This window comes from Giraffa tippelskirchi, chromosome 2 (genome assembly GCF_054371585.1).
Source record: "Giraffa tippelskirchi isolate mGirTip1 chromosome 2, T2T-mGirTip1v1.2.pri, whole genome shotgun sequence".
Classification (NCBI taxonomy): Eukaryota; Metazoa; Chordata; class Mammalia; order Artiodactyla; family Giraffidae; genus Giraffa; species Giraffa tippelskirchi.
Genome location: NC_137276.1, coordinates 174,864,503 through 174,888,758, shown reverse-complemented (window position 1 = coordinate 174,888,758; position 24,256 = coordinate 174,864,503). Strand labels below are relative to the sequence as shown.

Below are 24,256 nucleotides of genomic sequence, written 5' to 3'. Positions count from 1 at the left end.
GTCTCTCTGTCCTATTTTTGGTGAAGGCCATCTCCATTAACTGCATACATTTTTAAAAAAGAAGTAAATAAAGTAGATGGAGTGATAGAAGGGAAAAAAGAGAACAACAAAGCAAGAAAGGAAAGTAAAAGAAAATAAAAATAATATTTCTTTTAAAAAATCACTCATAATGGTACCTATTAAATTCCTAGAAGCCACATTTTAAATGTTCACATCTTTGATCAAATTCCAGGCTGGAATGTAGAAAATGTAAGAATTTTGACATTAAATTTATACAGTAAGCATATTATTATAAAAGAAAACAGATAAAACATGTATCAATGTTAGCAATAGGAACACTACAGAGAGACAAACAAAATTTGCCATGAGAACAAATGAAGCAGTTTTGGAGGTAGGAGTAGTATAATTTCGAATAAGTAAAAATTCAAACTAAGCAAATGGTATGTTGGGACAAAATGAATAGAAACCGTTAAAGACTTATCAGTAATTACAGAAAACATGTATTCATCATTAAATAAAAAATGAAATACAAATTTTGGTTGTATCTGATCAAAGACCCCAAATGAAAACCAATTTACAGTACTTAAATAACATCAGAAAGAAAGAACCTATACATACATGGTCAAGAGGATAAGATATATTCTAAGACTAGATAACACTAATTTAGTTCTAGTTAATCCATAATGGTGCTTCTGAAGGTAGTGGTATTCAATCTGGCTTTGGGTATTATCAGAGTTTTTAAAACACCAGAAAAATCTGATAAGTTCTATGGTAGACTTCTCCAAGAATCTATAAAAATGACCTGGCTAAATCCTACACTAAAGCCACCTAAAATCAAATTCCAATGAGCCAGAGCTCTAGGGCAACAACAAAAGGTCATTCACTTAACCCAATTATTCTTCCTGTTAGGTATTTCAGTTTCCCTTCCAAATAGAGGGGAGAAGTTCAGAAAGATTATGTACTAAATACTGCTTTTAACCCTAAAACCCAATCAATTTCTTTTTCCCCTCACTTGTCTCTTTAAAAGTAACCCAAGCCATTTCTTTTATTATGGATAGCTTCACTCTGTTTATTTTTATTTCCCAATAGCAGAATGCCTTAAATAAATTCTTAAAAACCAACACACCAACAAATAAATAAATTAAAACTCCATGACTATAAAAAGTACATAGTCTAACCTGCTTAATTATTAACAGGTAAACAGAATGCATTTCTGAATTATTTACTTAATCTCCTTCAATTAAAAACTTTAAAGTTTTTGAGCTTGGAATGTGTACCTTTTCCAAGGATTCATAAAACAATTATTTAAAAATATTCTATCAAGCCATTTTGATAAAAGCAATTAAAAACACCAAGGTAAATGTGAATTTAAATATTTGCATAAGTACATAAGAAATACAACACATTTTGAACATTTCAGAGTCTAGTAAAATTCCCTTTCTTCTAACTTCCCATTGTCCTGTTTCAGATACTTTATTCCACAGTACATTTGGACAGAATGAGTAGAAATATTCTGTACTAAATTATATTAGTGAGATTGATATAATAATGGTTTGAAGCAAACATTCATATAATGCTTTACTCCTAAGTATAAGAAATATATACTTATGCAACTACTGCAAGTGTTAATAATTCTGAAACTAGGATAAGAAAAAAAAATGAACAATAGACAAAAAATCACCATTTTCTCAGGACAAAATACATACTCAGCTGATATACTGAAGAATGATTGCTGTCTGAAACAAGTAAACATTGATCACCTGGAATTCTGGTTAATTAAATTTTCTGACTAGCTTAAAGTTCACCAGAGAGAATAAAATTTTCATTTTGATCCTTTTAAACTAAAAATCTAAAATATACTATAAGGTTTTGCTGCCTCTGTAAATAGGGTATCACACTCTTATCTTCACTAAAGACAAAAAGTTTATATTACTTCAGAGGATGGTTGTTACTCTTTGGGGGATCATAAGTCCCTCTGAGATGATGGTAAAAACCAAGAATCTCTTTCTCTCGAAAAGTGTATATGTTCACAGAATTTTGAATAAAATTTCTAGGACAACAAAAACCCACATAAAGAACATTTGTCTTCTAATTTTACAGAATTCTAAATAGTTAGACATAGGAGATTGTACTGACTACAAAGTGACCTCAAGACACAACAAGAATCTTTAAAGTTGCTTTTTGAAAACATCTGTAATAGTGAACTATTAACTTATGAGCTGTCTCCTTTTTTTTTTTTGAATGTATTTATATGCTTTTATTTTATTTTATTTTTTTTATAAATTTATTTATTTTAGTTGGGGGTTAATTACTTTACAATATTGTCATAGTTTTTGCCATACATTGCCATGAATCAGCCATGGGTTTACATGTGTTCCCCTTCCTGGACCCCCCACCCACCTCCCTCCCCATCCCATCCCTCTGGGTCATCCCATTGCCCCAGCCCTGAGCATTTGTCTCATGTATCGAACATGGAATGGTGTTCTGTTTCACATATGATAATATACATGTTTCAATGCTATTCTCTCAGAACGTCCCACCCTCACCTTCTCCCTCAGAGTCCATAAAATTGTTCTATGCATCTGTGTCTCTTATTCTGTCTCGCATATAGGGTTATCGTTACCATCTTTCAAATTCCATATATATGCATTAGTATACTGTATTGGTGTTTTTCTTTCTGGCTTACTTCACTCTGTATAATGGGCTCCAGTTTCATCCATCTCAGTAGAACCGATTCAAATGTATTTTTTTTAATGGCTGAGTAATATTCCATTGTGTATATGTACCACAGCTTCCTTATCCATTTGTCTGCTGATGGACATCTAGGTTGCTTCCATGTCCTGGCTATTGTAAACAGTGCTGCGATAAACATTGGGGTACACGTGTCTCTTTCAATTCTGGTTTCCTCGGTGTATATGCCCAGCAGTGGGATTGCTGGGTCATATGGCAGTTCTATTCCCAGTTTTTTAAGGAATCTCCACACTGTTCTCCATAGTGGCTGTACTAGTTTGCATTCCCACCAACAGTGTAAGAGGGTTCCCTTTTCTCCACACCCTCTCCAGCATTTATTGCTTGTAGACTTTTGGATAACAGCCACTCTGACTGGTGTGAAATGATACCTCATTGTGGTTTTGATTTGCATTTCTCTAATAATGAGTGATGTTGAGCATCTTTTCATGTGTTTGTTAGCCATCTGTATGTCTTCTTTGGAGAAATGTCTGTTTAGTTCTTTGGCCCATTTTTTGATTGGGTCGTTTATTTTTCTGGAATTCAGCTGCAGAAGTTGCTTGTATATTTTTGAGATTAATTGTTTGTCTGTTGCTTCGTTTGCTATTATTTTCTCCCATTCTGAAGGCTGTCTTAAAAGAGAGGAGTATAAAAACAGTTCTGCTTAATTTAATCTTAATCTAAGGTTAAATAATGTCTCGGTTAAGGACAATTGCTTTGAGCTTTAAAACAAAACAGTGCTGTTTTCAAGCCATTCCACATTCTAGAAATGACAACAAGTTTCTTATACTTTAGTAATTCTTAGAGAAAGTGGGGTCAAAGAGAGAGTTAATTAATTTTTACTCTTCTAAAGATTATCACTTAACAGCAAACATGCAGTTCAGTCGCTCAGTCGTGTCTGACTCTCTGCGACCCCATGGACTGCAGCATGCCAGGCTTCCGTGTCCATCACAAACTCCGGAGCTTACACAAACTCATGTCAATCCAGTCAGTGATGCCATCCAACCATCTCAATCTCTGGCGGGAATCCCCTTCTCCTCCTGCCTTCAATCTCTCCCAGCATCAGGGTCTTTTCAAATGAGTCAGTTCTTCATGTCAGATGGCCAAAGTATTGGAGTTTCAGCTTCAACATCAGCCCTTCCAATGAACATTCAGGGCAGATTTCCATTAGGATTGATTGGTTGGATCTCCTTTCAGTCCAAGGGACTCTCAACTGTCTTCTACAACACCACAGTTCAAAAGTATCAATTCTTCGGCACTTAGCTTTCTTTATAGTACAACTCTCATATCCATATATGACTACTGGAAAAACCATAGCTTTGGCTAGACATACCTTTGTTGGCAGAGTAATGTCTGTCCTTTTTAATATGTTGTCTAGGTTGGTCATAGTTTTTTTTCCAAGGAACAACCATCTTTTAATTTCATGACTGCAGTCACCATATGCAGTGATTTTGGAGCCCAAAAAAACAAAGTCTGTCACTGTTTCCATTGTTTCCCCATCTATTTGCCATGAAGTGATGGGACCAGATGCCATGATCTTAGTTTTCTGAATGTTGAGCTTTAAGCCAACTTTTTCACTCTCCTCTTTCACTTTCATCAAGAGGCTCCTTAGTTCTTCTTCACTTTCTGCCATAGGGTGGTGTTATCTGCATATCTCAGATTATTGATATTTCTCCCAACAATCCTGATTTCAGCTTGTGCTTCATCCAGCCCAGCATTTTGCATGATGTACTCTGCATATAAGTTAAATAAGCAGGGTGACAATATACAGCTTTGACATACTGCTTTCCTGATTTGGAACCAGTCTGTTGTTCCATGTCCAGTTCTAACTGTTGCTTCCTGACCTGCATACAGGTTTCTCAAGAGGCAGGTCAGGTGGTCTGGTATTCCCATCTCTTTCAGAATTTTCCATAGTTTGTTGTGATCCACACAGTCAAAGACTTGACGTAGTCAATAAAGCAGAAATAGATGTTTTTCTGGAACTCTCTTGCTTTTTCGATGATCCAGCGGATGTTGGCAATTTGATCTCTGGTTCCTCTGCCTCTTCTAAATCCAGCTTGAAGATCTGGAAGTTCATGGTTCACGTACTGTTGAAGCCTGGCTTGGAGAATTTTGAGCATTACTTTACTAGTGTGTGAGATTAGTGCAATTGTGCAGTAATTAGAGCATTCTTGGCATTGCCTTTCTTTGGGACTGGAATGAAAACTGACCTTTTTCAGTCCTGTGGCCACTGCTGTTTTCCAAATTTGCTGGCATATTGAGTGTAGCACTTTCACAGCATTATCTTTTAGGATTTGAAATAGCTCAACTGAAATTCCATCACCTCAACTAGCTTTGTTCCCAGTGAGCTTCCTAAGGCTCACTTGACTTCGTATTACAGGATGTCTGGCTCTAGGTGTGATCACACCATCGTGGTTACATGGGTCATGAAGATCTTTTTTGTATAGCTCTTCTGTTTAGTCTTGCCACCTCTTCTTAATATCTTCTGCTTCTGTTAGGTCCATACCATTTCTGTCCTTTATTGTGCCCATGTTTGCCTGAAATATTCCCTTGGTATCTGTAATTTAGTATCTTAGTGCAAACACATAAGCATTTCCTATACTCAGGTTTTGTTGTAAGTACTTTAATGCATATTTACTTAATATAAAAAAAAAAAACACTTCTAGGAGGTAGCTACCTCAATATCAGATATATCCCTATTTTATTGATGTGTAAACTGAAACACAAAGAGATTAAAACATTTGACAAAGATCATCTCTACTGAGTGGCCAAACTAGGATTCTCACCCATTCAATTTTTCTGCAGAGTTTCTACTCCTACAAACCATACTACATTTCCAGGTTTCAATTCTTCATGAGATTAAAGGTTATCTTGTGTGGTTTTATATTTAGCACCAGTCCATATTTTCACTACCATACAAGAAACATTCACAGTGTTGTGCCCAGAAATAGTCACTTGGGAAATTGTTCATAAGTTGCTGACAAAACTCACACCACTTTTGCGACAGTTATACACCCTTGTAAATTTTCCAGAGTCAACTACCCAGAGGAAAAACAAGACACCATTACCTCAGTAAATGCAGAACCCTACAGCAAAAGCTGACCCCTCATTTCCTTTTTGGAAATAGCTCTGGTGAGATACAAAATTGAATGATTATACATAGTGAGGGCCAACTAAGGCAATAAGAGAAGTGGGTTATATTATCATAATAGTTCCCAAAGGGAAGACTGTCTGTTGTTCCTAAATTGTCTGCAGACAGGAACAAACCAAAGTCTGTGGTCAAACCTGCCACAAGATGAAACTTGTCTTGGCCTATCTTTCTCACTGACAGATTGAGAGTTCCCAGAGATAGTGGCCACTTTGTTTCTCAGATTTGCTTTTGGTATACCAACCTTCACATTTTCAGTAGTTCCATTAAAAGCTAAGGCTGATAACTAATGAAAGAAAGAGAAGAAGGAAGGAAAGAAGGAAGAAAAAAGAAAAGAAAGAAGAAAATCCCATCCTTAGTTGGCACAGGAATGTTTTCCATTATATACTTGTTCCAATTAATTTTTATTGACCTACTCCCCACATATAAATACAATCAAGCAGGTACCACTGAGAGACAAATATAAAAGGATACAATAAGGCCTTTCGGAGTCCTGAAAAATGGTTAAAGATCAGATAGATAGGAAAGAAGTTACAGCATAAGGCAAATAAAAATACAGATGCAAGACTACATAACAAGAAAGAACCTTGGTAATTGAGACAGCTTTACTTTATTGGACCCAGGGACTTGTGTGAAGTAACTGACTGCAATGTAGCCAAACCATGCCGAGAATGAGACCTTGGTTAAAATAGAAAGTATTCCTGGAATAAAATATCATCTTTCCCAAGAGACAGGTCAGATGGTCTGGTATTCCCATCTCTTTCAGAATTTTCCACAGTTTATTGTGATCCACACAGTCAAAGGCTTTGGCAGAGTCAATAAAGCAGAAATAGATGTTTTTCTGGAACTCTCTCGCTTTTTTGATGATCCAGAGGATATTGGCAATTTGATCTCTGGTTCCTCTGCCTTTTCTAAAACCAGCTTGAACATCTGGAATTGCACAGTTCACGTATTGCTGAAGCCTGGCTTGGAGAATTTTGAGCATTACTTTACTAGCATGTGAGATGAGTGCAATTGTGCAGTAGTTTGAGCATTCTTTGGCATTGCCTTTCTTTGGGATTGGAACGAAAACTGGCCTTTACTAGTCCTGTGGCCACTGCTGAGTTTTCCAAATTTGCTGGCATATTGAGTGCAGCACTTTCACAGCATCACCTTTGAGATTTGAAATAGCTCAACTGGAATTCCATCACCTCCACTAGCTTTGTTCGTAGTGATGCTTTCTAAGGCCCACTTGACTTCACATTCCAGGATGTCTGGCTCTAGGTGAGTGATCACACCATTGTGATTATCTGGGTCATGAAGATCTTTTTCGTACAGTTCTTCTGTGTGTTAGGTCCATACCACTTCTGTCCTTTATCGAGCCTATCTTTGCATGAAATGTTCCTTTGGTATCTCTAATTTTCTTGAAGAGATCTCTAGTCTTTCCCAATCTGTTGTTTTCCTCTATTTCTTTGCACTGATCGCTGAGGAAGGCTTTCTTATCTCTCCTTGCTATTCTTTGGAACTCTGCATTCAGATGGGAATATCTTTCCTTTTCTCCTTTGCTTTTCGCTTCTCTTCTCTTCCCAGCTATCTGTAAGGCCTCCTCAGACAGACATTTTGCTTTTTTGCATTTCTTTTCCATGGGGATTTTCTTGATCCCTGTCTCCTGTACAATGTCACGAACCTCTGTCCATAGTTCATCAGGCACTCTGTCTATCAGGTCTAGTCCCTTAAATCTATTTGTCACTTCCACTGTATACTCATAAGGGATTTGATCTAGGTCATACCTGAATGGACAAGTGGTTTTCCCTACTTTCTTCAATTTAAGTCTGAATTTGGCAATAAGCAGTTCATGATCTGAGCCACAGTCTGCTCCTGGTCTTGTTTTTGCTGACTGTATAGAGCTTCTCCACCTTTGGCTGCAAAGAATATAATCAATCTGATTTCGGTGTTGACCATCTGGTGATGTCCACGTGTAGAGTCTTCTCTTGTGTTGTTGGAATAGGGTGTTTGCTATTACCAGTGCGTTCTCGTGGCAAAACTCTATTAGCCTTTGCCCTGCTTCATTCTGTACTCCAAGGCCAAACTTGCCTGTTACGCCAGGTGTTTCTTGACTTCCTACTCTTGCATTCCAGTCCCCTATAATGAAAAGGACATCTTTTTTGGGTGTTAGTTCTAGAAGGTCTTGTAAAATTCTGAAAGAGATGGGAATACCAGACCATCTGACCTGTCTCTTGAGAAACCTGCATGCAGGTCAGGAAGCAACAGTTAGACCTGGACATGGAACAACAGACTGATTCCAAATAGGAAAAGGAGTACATCAAGGCTGGATATTGTCACCCTACTTATTTAACTTATATGCAGAGTACATCATGAGACACGCTGGGCTGGAAGAAACACAAGCTGGAATCAAGATTGCCAGGAGAAATATCAATAACCTCAGATATGCGGATGACACCACCCTTATGGCAGAAAGTGAAGAAGAACTAAACAGCCTCTTGATGAAGGTGAAAGAGGAGAGTGAAAAAGTTGGCTTAAAGCTCAACGTTTGGAAAACTAAGATCATGGCATCTGGTCCTATCACTTCATGGGAAATAGATGGGGAAACAGTGGAAACAGTGTCAGACTTTATTTTTTGGGGCTCCAGAATCACTGCTGATGGTGACTGCAGCCATGAAATTAAAAGACGCTTACTCCTTGGAAGGAAGGTTATGGCCAACCTAGATAGCATATTTAAAAGCAGAGACATTACTTTGCCAACAAACGTCCGTCTAGTCAAGGCTATGGTTTTTCCAGTGGTCATGTATGGATGTGAGAGTTGGATAGTGAAGAAAGCTGAGCGCTGAAGAATTGATGCTTTTGAACTGTGGTGTTGGAGAAGACTCTTGAGAGTCCCCTGGACTGCAAGGAGATCCAATCAATCCATTGTAAAAGAGATCAATCCTGGGTGTTCATTGGAAGGTCTGATGTTGAAGCTGAAACTCCAATACTTTGGCCACCTCATGTGAAGGGTTGACTCATTGGAAAAGACCCTAATGCTGGTTAGGATTGGGGGCGGGAGGAGAAGGGGCTGACGGAGGATGAGATGGTTGGATGGCATCACCGACTCGATGGACATGGGTTTGGGTAGACTCCGGGAGTTGGTGATGGACAGGGAGGCCTGGCGTGCTGCGGTTCATGGGGTCGCAGAGAGTCGGACACGACTGAGCGACTGAACTGAACTGAACTGAACTTGGTTCCTTTCTCTTTAAAATATCCTACATATCATAATAAAACAAACATTTAGAAATCATCCAGTTATTATCTTATTCCCTATAATGATTCCCAACCACTTAAAATATCAATTCCTTTCTTCTTGGTTTTTGGAGTCCTCCATAATCTGGTTCCATTATGCATCCTCTTTTCCAAATATTACAGAAATATTACAGAAACCCTCTAACCTTATCAAATAAGAATTCAAAACATTATACATTTATTCAGCAAATGTTTATGTGAGCCTACAATGTGTCTAGGAGTTTTCATATAACTGAAATCTACAGAGTCTTGGAATCAAAGAACCAAGTTGTAACCTCTAGTTTCTCCAAAATGCTATGTGAATTCTTTGCCCTTCCCACTCTGCTCTTATTCCTATCCAGATACCTACACATGACCTTCTCTTGGATTCAGCCAATATTGAGTCAAACAAAATGAACTTAATCACTACATTTTAGCTCAAAAAAATGACATATCTGTTTAGAAATCACTGATTCTTTGGGTACCCAAGAAACAGAAGACTACCCTGTTTCTACTAACACTCTTCCACAGACACAAAACATGGTGGATCTTAACACAACATACACACACACACACACACACACACACACACACACACACACACACACACAAACTCTGTTGCTAGGGTCACCCAGATACACTGATCTTCTTTCTATTATTTTGTGAGGTCACAACTGTTTGGGACTTTTGAACTTGTTCTTCTAACGGCTCTTCTCCCAGATTATTTCATGATGGCTCCCCCTTCTCATCATTCAGTCTTAATTCAAATGGCACCTTGTTACTCTTAACCCCATTATCCACCCTTTCTGACCCAAGTCATTCTTTATCTCTCTGCACTCTTTCTTTTTTTATTTATAAACTCATTCATTGCCCACACATTCGGAACCCTATCACTTAGCTACATACTTTCCAAGTGGCACGGTGGTGAAGAATCTGCCTGCCATTGCAGGAGACACAAGAGACACAGCTTTAATCCTTGGGTCAGGAAGATCCCCTAGAGAAGGAAATGGCAACCCACAGCAGTATTCTTGCCTGGAAAAATCCCATGGGCAGAGGAGCTTGGTAGGCTACAGTCCATGGGGTTTAGCATGCACGCATGGTCATGGTCATACACACTTTTCACTGCCAAATCACTTGCTCCAGGGCATTATGCCTGGCACACAGTAAGCACTCAGATATTCGAGGTATGAATAAACAAACATAAAAAAGCAATTATGAAGTTAATATTCAAGCCATAAATATTTATCAAGCATCTACCATGTACAGGTGATTTTTTGTTCAGTTTAATCACAAGCTGAGGAATGCTCTGCTCCCAATATAAGTACATTGGGAGAAAAGTCTAAGATAAATTTGATGACACTTACTTTGCAAGATTTCTAAACAAAATAGTTTTTTACAGTATAAGACTTAAAATGTCTTGATACTTAACACAAACAGCATTATTTTTCTCAGTCATAGTTCCTTTCACATTCCCCCATTAAGCTTATTGCTATATCATCATCAACTTTGATGATGTTAAGAACAGTTGAATGGAACTTAGTGAAGGCAGTGACAGTGTCACATATCTCATTTTGGACTCTCCTGAAATGGATGAAACATAGAAGATTTAGAGTAAAACTAAACCCTGAGAGTAGTGACATGTACAAATTCACTTACTCCTTTAAACAAATGTATAAATATTCTACCTATGCCCAGACATGACAACAATTCTAATGCTTCTAAGGGTTAAAAAAATTCATTTAAACCAGGAGTCAGCAAACTATAAAAAGCAAAATGATTAATATTTCAAGTTTTGTAGGTCATATGGTTTCTGTCTCAAATACTCAACTCTGCCATTGGAGCAGGAAAGCAGCCAAAGGCAATGAATTTATAAACAAGGATGCATGTATTTCAATAAAACTTTATTTAAGAAACAGAGAGTGGGATCATCAAGGAAAATGAAAATCAAAACTACAATGACATTCTGTGGTGGCACCCACAAATACCAGTGTCCACATGGTGGAAGAAACTCCCAGGAATGGCTGCTGACAGTGTTTACATCACCAGGGTGAGCTGCAGTTGCTTCCTGCTTCCATGGGAAACTTTCCAAGCCCATAGGAACTAAGGGCCTCACCGAGGTGGAGGATAGTGACATCATGCTTAGATCCTAGACTAGTAGGAACCAGAGGTTCATGACTGAAATTCCCGGAACACCACCCTGTTACCTCATCACCAACCAATCAGAAGAAAGTCAAAACCCTTGAAGTCATCACCCCAAATGTGCCTTTAAAGACTTCCCTAAAAATCATCATGAACTTCAGGTCTTTTGAGAATATGCTACCTCTTCTCCTTGCTTGCCCCTTGCAATAAACCTTTCTCTGCTCCAAAAGAAACAAACAAAAAACACAATGAAATATGTCACAGCTATCAAAATAGCAATTATCAAAAAGTCAAGAAATAATAAGTGTTGGAGAAAAGGGAACTTTTATGCATTGTTGATAGAAATGAAAATTGGTATAGCCACTAAGGAAAACATGAAGGTTTCTCAAAAAATTAAAAAACAGAACTACCATATAGTCTAGCAATTCCATTTCTGAAGGAAAGTTATGACCAACCTAGATAGCATATTAAAAAGCAGAGAGATTACTTTGCCAAAAAACATCCGTCTAGTCAAGGCTATGGTTTTTCCAGTAGTCATGTATGGATGTGAGAGTTGGACTATAAAGAAAGCTGAGCGCTGAAGAATCGATGCTTTTGAACTGTGGTGTTGGAGAAGACTCTTGAGAGTCTCTTGGACTGCAAGGAGAACCAACCAGTCCATCCTAAAGGAGATCAGCCCTGGGTGTTCATTGGAAGGACTGATGTTGAAGCTGAAACACCAATATTTTGACCACCTGATGCGAAGAGCTGACTCATTTGAAAAGACCTTGATTCTGGGAAAGATTGAAGGCAGGAGGAGAAGGGGACGACAGAGGATGAGATGGTTGGATGGCATCACCAACTCAATGGACATGAATTTGGGTAAACTCCGGGAGTTGGTGATGGACAGGGAGGCCTGGCGTGCTGCAGTTCATGGGGTTGCAAAGAGTTGGACATGACTGAGCAATTGAACTGAACTGAACTGATCTACAGGAAATGAAAACAATACCTTGAAAAGGTATCTGCACCCCCATGCTCATTGCAGTATCATTTACAACAGCCAAAACTTGGAAACAATGTGAGTACTCAACAATGGATGAATGGATTTTTAAAAAACTGGTTTATATATACAATGGAATATTATTCAGCAATAAGAAGGAAATTGCCATTTGTGACAACATGAATGGTTAAGGGCATTATGCTAAATGAAACAAGTCAGACAGAAAGACAAATATCATATGGTCTCACGGATATCTTATGGAATTTAAAAATTTTACTGTAGATACAGAGAACAGATTAGTAGTTGCCAGAGGCAGGGGCTGGGGTGGTCAAATGGGTGAAGGTGGTCAAAAGATACAAACTTGCAGTTATAAAATAAATAAGACCTGGGAATGTAATGCATGTCATAGTGACTATATTAATATAGTTAATACTACTGTATTGTATACTTAAAACTTGCCAAGAGAATGTATCTTAAAAGTATAAGGAAAAAAACTGTAACTATGTGGGATGATGGATGTTAATTAGACTTACTGTGGTGGTCAATTTGTGACATACACAAGTGTGTGTGCAAGTGTGCTCAGTCATGCCTGATCTTTTGTGACTCCATGGATGGGACACCGCCAAGCTCCTCTATCCATGGATTTTCCAGGCATGAACACTGGAGTGGGTTGCCATTTCCTCCTCCAGGGGATCTTTCTGACCCAAGGATCAAACCCATGTCTCTGGCATCTCCTGCATTGGCAGACAGCTTCTTTATCGCTGCAACACCTATCAAACAATTATGTTATATGAAATAATATAACATTATATGTCAACTATACCTCAATAAAGACAAACAAAAGAGAGAGTAAGAGATTTATTGACCATTGATCCAAAGCCATAAATAAAGCCTCTGGAATTCTTCTATAGGGAGAACATATGAAAAGTGAAAGTCCTTCAGTCGTGTCCAACTCTTTGTGACCCCATGGACTGTATAGTCCATGGAATTCTCCAGGCCAGAATACTGGAGTGGGTAGCCAGTCCCTTCTCCAGGGGATCTTCCCAACCCAGGGATCGAACCCAGGTCTCCCACACTGCAGGTGGATTCTTTACCAGCTGAGCCTCCAGGGATTAGAAGAGACTCTTGGAGGACTCCTATTAGAAGCCATTGTTATGTGATATGCATATTGCTTTTACGTGAATTGTATGAGTACTTGGAGGGATCAATAGAGATTATGGGGGACCCAAACCTTTTAGGACACCCTTGTCCCCGTCACCTTATCCCAATTTGGGTATATTTTTGGCACTTCATTTTGGCCTTAGGTAGATTCATTGTCTTTCCATAAATATTTAATCCATTGTGACTGACATATACATACTATTGATACTATATATAAAATAGGCAACTAATGAGAACCTACCGTATAGCTCAGGAAGCTTTACCCAGTGCTCTGTGATGACCTAAATGGGAAGGAAATCCAAAAAGAGAGGACAAATATATATGTATAGCTGATTCACTGTACAGTAGAAACTAACATGACACTGTAAAGCAACTATACTCTGATAAAAATTAATTTAAAAAATATTCAATGCATTAGACTATTTGTATTCTAATTTTAAAATTATTTTTGAAAAGGTACAACAAAATTTTAATCGAAGTTAAAAAATGCATTCCCTTTATCCATGCTTCTGTAATTCTATTTTAACAACTATTAATTTTGTCAGACATGATTTGTTTGTAATAAATTCATCTTGTTCATTGCTCATGATTCCTTTGTCTTCAAGATGTTTACTGATTTTTCTTCCAGTACTTTATTGAAAATATTGTCAAACCTTTTCAAGTTACATTTTTGTTACATTCATTACAAGAATTGTTTCTTACTCAAAATCTTTCAGGTCTTCTAAATTTCACAATTAGAATAAACCTCCTTAAAAATGAAGTACTAAATACTCCTTTACCTGATTCTGGATGATAGCCATCTCAAAAGATATTTTAAACTCATTTTATACTTCTAAAAATTGTATTCCAACATCAAAGTAGCAACACGAATAAAACTTGGTTGCAAACATTCTAAATGATAGTACATTGATCTACATTGTCATGAGATGCATTATTTATTAATTAGTAGCATTATCACTTGCTATTCTCTGTACTGCAGTTGCTATGATAAATTCTACTGCCAATCAGTTTTCATTAAGTTATCAGCCCTTCTGTTTGTGATAACCAATAAATTGCACTCTATCTTTTCACCATCCAATTCTGCTTTATCTGTTCTGGCCACGTAAATCTCTAGAAGCTATGGTGTCAAAATATTTTTAAGCTTCAAATAGGCTTTTGCACAAATGTTAAAGTTATAATGTCTAAATGAAAGTTTACAGTTTAGTTACATCAGCATGTAGCATGTCATATAATCATGAATTTTAAGATATAATAAGAAAATATAAGATTTTAGACAGTGTTATAAAAGCTGCTTCAGTTGGAGTCAGTATTCAATAAATGAAAACACTTGAGAATTCTAGTAAAAGTAAATCTTGAGATGGTTGCAATATCCTTTTTAAATAATGGGAACATTTAGGTAATTGTCTGTTCAAAATAAGGATCAGGTTTTTTGAGGTTATAAAATGCTTGACCTTCCCAGGTAAGATGAATGGGGAGAGCTTACCTCTAAATTACACAATAGGAATAAGATTGTTGAACCTATCTGAAAAATAACATTTTCAAAAGCTCCATAAAGTAACTGATCCATTAAAGAAATAATTGGAAAGATTTTTTTCTCTTTCCTGATATGAAGGAGAATCACAAAATGTTGCAATATTTGCAAAAATGGATGAAATGTTCCTGTCTCACTTGTGAAACCTGAATAACTTTATTACCTATGTTCTTGCTACAAATAGAGAATGCTGAAGAAAAGCAGTTCCAAAAGAACACAGGTTTGCTGATACTTGGTTCCTGTTAATATCACATGATAGAATAGGAGCTTTCACACACAATCAACATGACAGTCACTTACTCTGTACTCAGAGGGAACAATTTTCTCCCATAGACATGAGTACAGTGCAAATTGTAAAGTGCTAAAAAATTAAGTGTAAGTGCAAACCTCTCAACTTCACTCAGGTATTGGCAAATAGCACCAGTTTAGCTGCATGTGAAAAGAAGTCAGATTTAACGAGTTGAAGGGGAGAGCAGATTGGAATTAGAATAGTTTATTGCCTCTGCTACAGTTCATCTGCCTCACTGGAAAGAATTAAACTAACCTTGCCAAAGATTTGTCTTGTTTAGGTACAAGCTGTCTTATCAATACAACCTCACCCACTCCCATGCTCTTCCCAGCTCCCCTCCTCTCCTAAACTATCTTTTTCTTCATAATAGTCTAATAGTCTCTTTTTCCACCTAAACTCTTGAACATCTCTTTTTATCTTCCTCTCCCTCTCTTCCATTACATACACACACACACACACAAATACTCATTGCATGATGTTAACTATTAAAGGATATTCTCTTTGAAAAAAATTTCATATGATTATTGATGTGACACAGAAGTATGACAACCACTGAAGAATTAGGGCAACATGATTTAAGTTAAGTGTTAGATATATTAACATAATTACTGTACATTTTCTATGAGGGGATAACCACACTGTAAACAACTTTAATAAAGATTAAGGGGAAGATCCTATTGGACATACTAGAAGTAAAGACAGTTTATTATGAAATGATAATAATTTCAGTAACTATGGCAGATTCTACTGATGGGGTTTTCTCTTTCTCTCACTTCAAATACGCAGATACTTAGGGAAATTTTGATAATTAAAAGCTGACCAAACTAGATGAAAGATAGAAAAGGAAATCTCTAACTGTTAGAAAAGAACAGATAACTCAAAGCTAGAGCCCAGGGTAGAGTTCAGCCTTATTGAACACTAGGGCATCATACACACATATACTGAAACATCTTGGATGATTTATGGAGGATTAACACCAATGTGTGGAAAACAGACAATACCTAAAGCCAACGAGAGGGTGAGCAGCCAGTGAAGGGGTGGAGCAGCATCTTAGACATGCTGATTAGTAAACTTAGGAGTAGAAAAAAATCTATAGACTGCCTTGAAGAAGCAGTAAGAAAATTTAAATTCTTCTTAGTACTCTGGGTGTTTAAAAACAGCAATAATCTCATAAAAGGAAAATGAAAGCCAGATATGTCCCATGGTCACCATAGGAATCAGCATTTATACTGTATTGTGGAGACAGAAAATTCAAATTTAAACAATAATACAAAAACAATCAGGATTTCCTTAGACTTATGGATACAGATCTAAACGTATAGAAGAAAATGCTAAATCACTGAAAAGACCATCAAACTCTCATAGAAAACAACCTCCTTCTACTGAAAATGAGCTCCCCTTAATATCAGAAACTGCTATTCTTCTGTTCATCCAATCAATAACTATATATTAAATGCCTCTTTTAAGCAGGTACTATTTTAGACCCTCCCAAAGAAAGGCAATGCCAAAGAATGCTCAAACTACTGCACAGTTGCACTCATCTCACATGCTAGTAAAGTAATGCTCAAAATTCTCCAAGCCAGGCTTCAGCAATACATGAATCATGCACTTCCAGATGTTCAAGCTTGTTTTAGAAAAGGCAGAGGAACCAGAGATCAAATTGCCAACATCCACTGAATCATCGAAAAAGCAAGAGAGTTCCAGAAAAACATCTATTTCTGCTTTATTGACTATGCCAAAGCCTTTGACTGTATGAGTCACAATAAACCAGAAAATTCTGAAAGAGTTGGGAATACCAGACCACCTGACCTGCCTCTTGAGAAACCTGTATGCCGGTCAGGAAGCAACAGTTAGAACTGGACATGGAACAACAGACTGGTTCCAAATAGGAAAAGGAGTATGTCAAGGCTGTATATTGTCACCCTGCTTATTTAACTTATATGCAGAGTACATCATGAGAAATGCTGGGCTGGAAGAAGCGCAGGCTGGAATCAAGATTGCCAGAAGAAATACCAATAATCTCAGATATGGAGATGACACCACCCTTATGGCAGAAAGTGAAGAAGAACTAAACAGCCTCTTGATGAAAGTGAAAGAGGAGAGTGAAATAGTTGGCTTAAAGCTCAACATTCAGAAAACTAAGATCATGGCATCCGGTCCCATCACTTCATGGCAAATAGATGGAGAAACAGTGGAAACAGTGGCAGACTTTATCTTTTTGGGCTCCAAAATCACTGCAGATGGTGACTGCAGCCATGAGATTAAAAGACAATTGCTTCTTGGAAGGAAAGTTATGACCAACCTAGATATCATATTAAAAAGCAGAGTTATTACTTTGCCAATAAAGGTCCGTCTAGTCAAGGCTATGGTTTTTCCAGTAGTCATGTATGGATGTGAGATTTGGACTATAAAGAGAGCTGAGCGCTGAAGAATTGATGCTTTTGAACTGTGGTGTTGGAGAAGACTCTTGAGAGACCCTTGGACTGCAAGGAGATCCAACCAGTCCATCCTAAAGGAGATCAGTCCTGAGTGTTCATTGGAAGGACTGATGTTGAAGCTGAAATGCCAATACTTTGGCCTTCCGATGCGAAGAGCTGACTCATTTGAAAAGACCCTGATGCTGGGAAAGATTGAAGGCAGGAGGAGAAGGGGACCACAGAGGATGAGATGGTTGGATGGCATCACTGACTCAATGGACATGAGTTTCAGTGAACTCCGAGAGTTGGTGATGGACAGGAAGGCCTGGCGTGCTGCAGTCCATGGGGTCACAAACAGTCGGACACAACTGAGAGACTGAACTGAACTGAACTGATTTTAGACCCAGAACACACAGTAGTAAATAAAACTGTCTTCAGCAAGTTAATGCTCCAGTAAAGGAGACAGTGAACATATAAATATAAAATATAATATCCAGTACTAATAAACACCACTAGGAAAAAAGCAGGATAGGGGAAAAGAGAATGAAGATATGGAGAAGAAGATGTGTTACTACAATGTTGACAGAAAGGCTTTTCTAAGAGTGTGAAATTCCAGCAGAACACCAAACAAAGTGAAGAAGTGAACCATGAAGCAAAAAAACACCTCAAGAAGTAAGAAAAAATAAAATTAGTAAAGATAGAGAAAATTTAAACCATATAATTAATAATTTTGAACTAAATTGTGTGTAGAAACTTTTTCCCCCATGGACTACATATTCTTTTCAAGCTATTGTGTAGTATTTCTAAAATTCAATAATTATTGATCCATAAAAGAAGACTCAACAAACACCAAAGAATTCATATCATACAAACCATGTTATCTGATCATAATGCAATAAAATTAGAAATTAAAGCAAAATTTCTTATGTAGGTATACCTGACTGATTCTTGTTGATGTTAGGTAGAAACCAACACTATACTGCAAAGTAATTATCCTTTAATTAAAAATAAATAAATTAAAAAAAAGAACAAGGACCTACTAGATACCACAGAGAACTATATTCAATATCTTGCAATAACCTATAATGGAAAATCATCTGAAAAAGTATGCATATATATATATAGGGCTTCCCGGGTGACCCAGTGTTAAAGAATCCACCTGCCAATGCAGGAGACATAAGAGATGCAGGTTCGATCCATGGGTGGGGAAGATTCCCTGGAGAAGGACAATGGCAACCCACTCCAGTATTCTTGCCTGGAAAATTCCATGGACAGACGAGCCTGGGGGGTCTACAGTCCAGGGGGTTGCAAAGAGTTGGACATGACTGAGAGACTGAGTGCACACGCACACACTCACACCCACACACACACACATAGGAATATATAACTGAAGCACTGTGCGGTATACCTGAAACATTGTGTGTCAACTATACTTCAATTAAAAAAAAAAACTAAAAAAAAAGAAAACAGCTATAAATAATTCATGAGTCAAAGAAAGTTTCATAATGGAAATATTAAATATTTAAAACTAAACAACAACAAAGATACTATATATCAAAATCTGTGGGATGCAGCTAAAGTGATACTTAGTGGAAAATTTATGGCCTTTAATGCATAGATGTGATATTAAAGAATTGTAAAATTAATTGGCTAAGGATCTAATTTAACAATCTAGAAAATAACAGTAGAATAAAGCCAAATAAAGAAGGAAATAAATAATAGAGATTAGAACAAAAATTAAATGACAAAGAATAAATATATAATAGAATCAAAATTGGTTCTTTAATAAGATAAATAAAATATTAGGTTGAACCATATGAAACTGCCAAACATTCAACCTATAATAAAGAATATACTGATCAAAATATTATTAATTGTTAACTATTAAGGAAGAAAAAAGGTGCTAGTTAGAAACTTTAGAAGTGAAAGTATATATCTCTAAAAATAGAGGAAATATTAAACTATCTAGGAGGAAATACTGAACTACTAAATGACAATCAATTTACAAATCAAATGAGATGGGAAATTTCCTAGAAAACTTTAGCATATGGAAATCAATACAGCAAAAACTAGAAATACTGAATAATGTTATGATCAGTAATTGATAGTGAAATTGGTGTAGGGAGCATGAAAAAGGAAAAGTATATTCTGATATCACCTAAGAACTTAGATGCAAAAATTCTAAATAAGAACAAATCAAATAAAGCAATGTACATATTCATATGTATGTATACATATAAATCGGAGAAGGCAATGGCAACGCACTCCAGTACTCTTGCCTGGAGAATCCCAGGGATAGAGGAGCCTGGTGGCTGCCGTCCATGGGGTCGCACAGAGTTGGACATGACTGAAGCAACTTAGCAGCAGCAGCAGCATACATATAAATTCATAATAACTACAGAGAATTGATCCCAGGAATATAACAACTGTTCAACATCAGAAAATATACTAAGTGATACACACCATATTCAGAGATTAAATTAGTAAAACCATTGTTCTCTCAATATAAACAAAAAGCAAAAAAGATACAAATAAATGGAAAGATATACCATGCTCACATATTAGAATAACTAATATTTTTAAAATGCCCATACTACCTAAAGCATCTAGAGATCTAATACAATCTTAATCAAACTACCAATGGCATTTTTCACAGAACTAAAACAAATAATCCTAAAATTTGCATAGAACCACAAAAGGCCCAGAATAGCCAAAGCACTCTTGAAAAGAAAGAATAAAGCTGGAGTTACCATGTTCCCTGATTTCAGATTACACTACACAGCTTACTTTAGACACTCCATTTTGATAAGGACATTGCCATATTAAAAAGCCTATGGGTGTGTGGGGGAAAATGTGGAATGGTGAGAAGCCTTGAAGTAGTGGGGTCAGTTGACACAACTAGGAAGGAATGGCTTGAAAAAGTGAAAACCAAGAGATATCTCTAGCATCAACATAGACTTCATAGATTATCAGGTAGCTAGAGGATCAGGTAGTTATAAAATCACTGGAATATTATAGGCTAGATCTTCAGGAATGACTGCTAGGACCACATTGTAGAATCTTCGGGGTGGTGAAAATATTTGAGAATTAAGATTATGGTGATGTTTGCACAATCTTCTGAACATATTAAAGGCCACAAAACTGTATACTTCAAATCGTTAAAATCTTATGGTATATGAATTATTCTTAATTTTCAAAAAGGTACCCATTAGGTTTAGTGTAATCACACTATGAAAAGTGTGATCACAAATGAAAAGTCAAGAAAAAGGAACAACACAAACTGTGGTTTCAAACAGAGAAAAAAGAAATAAGGTAACAGAATTCGTCTATCAATATTAGCAATGACATACTTATGTCTACATTTAAGTGAACTAGCATAAACTTTCTCTTCTATATACCCAACCCTTGATTGTTTCTAGGAAGAAATGATATCTTGAGTGGCCCTTTCTAACCCTTACGTCATTTCCCATAGATCAAAAAAACACAAGAGCCTATACTTTAAAATATCACAAGTGCTGTAGGATTCTGGGGAAAAAAAATAATGCAGTTTAGTGTTTTACAGGTTTTTAAAAAACGAGTACTTAAAAATTTAACCAAAGTATTACAAAATTAATTCCAGCCCTCCAATTAAAAAAAGTCAGAACTACTATTTTATTTCCAATGAGATACAGAAATGAAACTCACAATGTGGTTGGAAACACTTCATGGTATATTTGACACACATTTCAGAACACAGTTAAATGTGAGGATAAAAATATGAGCTTTTGACCAACAGAAATATTAAAATTTATTATAGGAGGTTATTTGTCTTCTAATCACACATGGAAAAGAATCATTGGAAATAACACGGAAACAAAGAATAATGGATTTTTATGTCTAGGTTTTCTTGGATTTTTTTGTTTCTGTTTTTTTTTGTTTGTTTGTTGGTTGGTTTTTAAGAAAACAAGAGTCAAGCATTACAACTATACAAAATTCAATTGCTTTCTCATATATCACTAATTAACAACTGAAATTTGAAATTAAAACACAATTTACATTAGCACAAAGACATTAAATAAATTTTCGGTATAAAGCTAATGAAATATACAGAAGATCTATATGAGAAAAATTAGAAAACTCTGATGAAAGACATCAAAGAACTAAAGAAATGAAGAAATATCCCAAGTTCATGAATAGAAAGATTCAATATCATCAAGACGTCCATTCTTCCCAACTTGATCTACCTGTTCAATGTAATCTCAGTCAGAATCCCAGCAAATTATTATTTAGATATCAACAAATTGATTCTAAAGATTATGTGAAGAGGCGTAAAATAAAATCTATATTGAAAGAAACTAACAACATCAGAGGACTCACACTACCTTACTTCAAGACTAACTATAAGGCTAGGTTAACCTAAGACAGTGTGATATTGGTACAAAAATAGATCAGTGGAATAGAAATAGACCCACATAAATATTGCTAACTAATCTTTGACAATGGAGCAAAGATAATATTTTCAACAAGTGGTGCTAAAACAACTGGTCACCCACATGCAATCAATAATTTATTTGTAGACTTTGACATTGTACCTTTTTTAAAGATTATCTCAAAATGAATCACTGCTGCTGTTCTGCTAAGTCGCTTCAGTCGTGTCCAACTCTGTGCGACCCCATAGACGGCAGCCCACCAGGCTTCCCCATCCCTGAGATTCTCCAGGCAAGAACACTGGAGTGGGTTGCCATTTCCTTCTCCAGTGCATGAAAGTGAAAAGTGAAAGTGAAGTCGTTCAGTCGTGTCCGACTCTTCTCGACCCCATGGACTGTAGCCTATCAGGCTCCTCCGTCCATGGGATTTTCCAGGCAAGAGTACTGGAGTGGGTTGCCATTGCCTTCTCCGAATGAATCACTGAACTAAGTGTAAAACTATAAAGCTTCTAGAGTATACCATGGGATAAATCTAGGTAATATTGAGTTTTACAATGGGTTTTTTGATATAAAAACAAAAGTATGATCCATGAAAAGTATAACTGATAAGTTATAGTTAAAAAATTCTACTGTGTTAAAGATAAGTCACAGACAGAAGAAAATATTTGTAAATAATACTTCTGATAAAGTACTGGTATCCAAAACACACAAAGAACTCTTATAACTCAACAATAAGGAAAAAAAAAACTAAAAAATAGGCAAAAGATTTGAATAAACACCTCACCCCCCCAAAAAAAAAAGACAGCAAATAAGCACATAAAAATGTCCAATATCATAAGCCATTAGGGAGCTGTAAGTTGAAACAACAAGACACCAGTACACACCTACTAGAATGGCTAAAATCCAAAACCACTGACAACACCCAGTAGTAGTGAGGATGTAGAACAGCAAGAACTCTTATTCACTGCTGGTGGGAATGTAAAATAGCATAGCCACATTGGAATACAGTTTGGCAATGTGTTGCAAAGCTATATTTAGCTTTGCAAAAATATAGTGTTACCATATGATCCAGTAATCACACTCCTTGGCTTTTACCCAAATTAGTTGAAACTTATGTCCACATCCACACAAAATTCTGCACATGAATGTTTATAGCATATTTTATTTATACTTACCAAACATGGAAGTAACCAAGGTGTCTGTCTTTCAATAGGTGAATGGATAAATAAACTGTGGCAAATCCATATAATGGAATATTATTTAACATTAAAAATGAGCCATCAAGCCATTAAAAGATACGGGGGAATCGTACATGCATCTTGCTAAATGGAAGAATTCAATCTTAAAGGTTACATACTGTATGATTCCAATTATATGACATTCTGGAGAAAGTAAAACCATAGAAACAGTAAAAAGATCGCCAAGGGTTTGGAGGCAGGACAGTAGTGTAGGGGAGAGGGTAAATAGGTAGAGTACAGAGAAATTTTAATTTTCAGGCAGACACTAGACTATGCATTTGTCAGAACACAGAGAGTTGTACCATACACAGTGAACCCTCAGTTCACGTCAGTTCAGTTCAGTCGCTCAGTTGTGTCCGACTCTTTGCAACCCCATGAATCGCAGCACGCCAGGCCTCCCTGTCCATCACCAACTCCCGGAGTTTATCTAAACTCATGTCCATCGAGTCGGTGATGCCATCCAGCCATCTCATCCTCTGTCGTCCCCTTCTCCTCCTGCCCCCAATCCTTCCCAGCATCAGGGTCTTTTCCAATGAGTCAACTTTTCGCTTGAGGTGGCCAAAGTATCGGAGTTTCAGCTTCAACATCAGTCCTTCCAATGAACACCCAGGGCTGATCTCCTTTAGGATGGACTGATTGGATCTCCTTGCAGTCCAAGGGACTCTCAAGAGTCTTCTCCAACACCACAGTTGAAAAGCATCAATTCTTTGGTGCTCAGCTTTCTTCACAGTCCAACTCTCACATCCATACATGACCACTGGAAAAACCATAGCCTTGACTAGACGGACCTTTGTTGGCAAAGTAATGTCTCTGCTTTTTAATATGCTATCTAGGTTGGTCATAACTTTCCTTCCAAGGAGTAAGTGTCTTTTAATTTCATGGCTGCAGTCACCATCTGCAGTGATTTTGGAGCCCAAAAAATAAAGTCTGATACTCTTTCTACTGTTTCCCCATCTATTTCCCATG

General features: G+C 36.9%; 1 protein-coding gene across 45 annotated transcripts in view; it reads right to left on the bottom strand.

The window, feature by feature from the left end:
* The window catches only part of ZBTB20 (zinc finger and BTB domain containing 20), an 825,041-nt gene that overhangs the window by 657,080 nt on the left and 143,705 nt on the right, over nt 1-24,256 (bottom strand). For 24 of the 45 annotated variants that reach the window (XR_014077377.1, XR_014077378.1, XR_014077376.1 and 21 more), the window contains one exon: nt 13,651-13,690. The exons of the other annotated variants lie outside the window; for them this stretch is intronic. The gene's annotated coding sequence lies outside the window, so the exon portion shown is untranslated. The remainder of the gene's footprint in view (nt 1-13,650; nt 13,691-24,256) is intronic. 45 annotated transcript variants of the gene reach the window in all.